Raw genomic sequence first — 2,663 nt, forward strand, 5'->3', positions numbered from 1 at the left:
TTGTTCTCCTCTTACCATCGGTGTGGCTGGGAAGGTTAAGTGATTCCCTCATTGTAGAACTGTCCACATCAACTCTGGACACAAAGCAGACATGAACAGAGTCTTCTGTCATCTCAAAGTCCTCACCTTGCAGGGGTTCAATCTTCCCCTCCCCTCTCAAGCATGCTGGCCATACTGAGCTACAGCCCCAGCCTAAGCACCATGTTTTATAGTTTGCTTAAGAAGTTATTCATGGACACACAATGAGTGGGGGGGCACCAGCGCTGGGCATGGCGGAGGCAGACCCTGAGTCGGATCAGATCCGTCTGAAGTGTATCCGTAAGGAAGGTTTCTTCACGGTGCCACCAGAACACAGGCTGGGGTGATGCCAGAGCGTGAAGGAATTGAGAAGCTGAAATGCACTGGCGAGGGCACCTGTGGCATAGTGTATCGGGCCCAGGGGCACTCAGACAGATGAAATTGTTGCCCTGAAGAAGGTGCAGATGGACAAGGAGAAAGATGGTATTCCCATCAGCAGCCTGCGGGAGATCACACTGCTCCTGCGTCTCCGCCACCTGAACATCGTGGAACTGAAGGAGGTGGTGGTTGGTTACCACCTGGAGAGCATCTTCCTGGTCATGGCTTACTGTGAGCAAGATCTGGCCAGTCTCCTGGAGAATATGTCAGCGCCCTGCTCTGAGGCCCAGGTCAAGGGCATCATGCTGCAGGTGCTTTAGTGCCTTCAGTACCTGCACAGCAACCTCATCATGCACAGGGACGTGAAGGCCTCAAACTTGCTCATGATGGATAGGGGCTGTGTGAAGACAGTGGACTTTGGTCTGGCCCGGGCCTATGGTGTCCCAGTAAAGCCAGTGACCCCCAAGGTGGTTACGCTGTGGTAACAAGTCCCTGAGCTGATGCTGGAAACTACCACCCAGACTACCAGCATCGACATGTGGGCTGTGGGCTGCATCCTGGCAGAACTACTGGCTCACAAGCCCCTCCTCCCTGGCACGTCTTGAGACCCACCAGATTGACTTGATTGTGCAGCTGCTGGGGACGCCAAGTGAGAACATCTGGCCAGGCTTTTCCAAGCTGCCCCTGGCTGGCCAGTAGAGCTTGAGGAAACAGCCTTACAATAACCTCAAGCACAAGTTCCCATGGCTCTCAGGGGTTGGACTGCACCTGCTCAATTTCCTCTTCATGTATGACCCCAAGAAAAGGTGCAGACCTAACCTACAGGCCCCTATATGCCTCTTAGGAGAGAACACTGACCTCTCTCTGTGCAAGGACACCTTGAACCCAAATCCTTAATACTTTTTGTGGTTGGGGGAGGGGTGTCCTAGGGCTTCGTGTGTGCCAAGCAAGCCCTGTTCCACTGACTGTACCTCAGCTCAACTGGAATTTTTTGAAGATGGCTTCTCAGAGCATGAGCTATAGGTGTTCTTGTCCCAGACATAGTAGACACTCGGCAACTAGGTGTCCAGAGTGGATTCTGCTCTCTTAGGTATTAAAGCCACTCTGAGCTTCCTATCAGTTTCTAGGTCCCAGACTTCAGTTATTGGAAGTTGAATTGAGGGCTGTTGAGACCATAGTTTCCACTAATGGGCTATTGTTCTTCAGGGAAACAGCAGGGGACTGCCTGGAGAGCTCCTATTTCAAGGGGAAACCCCTACGTGAGTTTGCCAGACCCCCTTCAAGCTTTCCTCTTTGACGGCTTGGCCAGCACCTCTGTAAATGCTGTGTGGGTTTCCAGCACAGGCCTGTGCAAGAGGGACACAGGCATCTCAGGGACACACAAAATGGTCACCAGGGAGGAAGGACTAGCCCAGTGCATGCCCAAATGAGGAACCCCATCATGACCTGGAAGCCTATTGCCTGGGAAGTCATCCCCAAGCACAACACTGAGATGCCCCTCTCCCACAGCCTGTGAGCCAGAGCTCATGCCCACCTTCCCCCACCACTGCAATACGAGGGCTGCCCCATCAGCTGTGGAGGGGCAGAGCAAATAATGCAAGCCCTGAGGGCGGGCCCAGCACATTCCTGTGCATCTTCCTGAGTCATCTATCAATAGTGAACTGAGAGGTCCAGCCTGTGCCCTTGGCTCCCCCAGCTGACTCCTGGCTGTTTGCTGTGTGCCCAGATACAGACAGGTGATGCTTGGTAGGAGCTCCATGTCTAGGAGAGACTGGGCAGCATCTTGCCTGTTACTCTCAGTGGGTGGTGGTCTTATTTGATGGTGAGGACCTGCTTCTGGGAAGGAAGTACTGAAATGTCCACTGTCCCAACTCACAGTTCCTACTTGGCCACCCAGGGCTGCCTAGGATATATAGACTGTAGTGAATTGGCAGAGCTAGTGGGGCTCTGGGTGGGAAGGAGGAAATGGTAGATGGGGGCCAACCATGAAAGGTTATTGGAGACTCCCAGAATGAGAGTCCATGGCTCACGCTCAGGAAACAAGTGGTTGGCTCCTGTACCAGGGGTGAAGAGACTAAAAAGTCTTCCTCTCCCTCACGAGGGAAGAGTGGGGTGTTCTCAGCCCTCTCTGGAACCCAAGGCGAAAAACATGAGTTGCATGCCATGGAAAGGCAACAAGGCCAAATCCGAATCCTTGGAGCTGCCCCAGGTGGCACCCCCAAAAATCTACCATGAGAAGCAGTGCTGGGAGCTCTGTGCTGTCCACG

At 53.4% G+C, this 2,663-nt stretch overlaps 1 pseudogene; it reads left to right on the forward strand.

Annotated features, from left to right (window-relative positions):
* The first annotated feature begins 269 nt into the window (after positions 1 to 269).
* LOC123457377 lies at positions 270 to 2,003 on the forward strand (annotated as a pseudogene).
* Positions 2,004 to 2,663: the final 660 nt, after the last annotated feature.

Source organism: Jaculus jaculus, unplaced genomic scaffold (assembly GCF_020740685.1).
Source record: "Jaculus jaculus isolate mJacJac1 unplaced genomic scaffold, mJacJac1.mat.Y.cur mat_scaffold_41_1_1322751_arrow_ctg1, whole genome shotgun sequence".
NCBI classification, from domain to species: Eukaryota; Metazoa; Chordata; class Mammalia; order Rodentia; family Dipodidae; genus Jaculus; species Jaculus jaculus.